This window comes from Galeopterus variegatus, unplaced genomic scaffold (genome assembly GCF_000696425.1).
Source record: "Galeopterus variegatus unplaced genomic scaffold, G_variegatus-3.0.2 Scaffold1143, whole genome shotgun sequence".
Classification (NCBI taxonomy): domain Eukaryota; kingdom Metazoa; phylum Chordata; class Mammalia; order Dermoptera; family Cynocephalidae; genus Galeopterus; species Galeopterus variegatus.
The window spans coordinates 146,273-146,474 of NW_007727254.1; positions in this window are offsets into that span (position 1 = coordinate 146,273).

Consider the following 202-nt stretch of genomic DNA (forward strand, 5'->3'; position numbering starts at 1 on the left):
CTCCCTCCGTCCTCCCTCTCCCCCTCCCACCCAACAATGTACTTTCTGTTCACTTGTTGTGTCAACTTCAAGAAATTGTAATTGTTATGTCTTCTCCCCCCGTTTTTTTTTTTGTGTGTGTGTGTGTGTGTTTGTGTGTGTATTTATTTATTTTTTTTTAGCTCCCACCAATAAGTGAGAACATGTGGTATTTCTCTTTCTG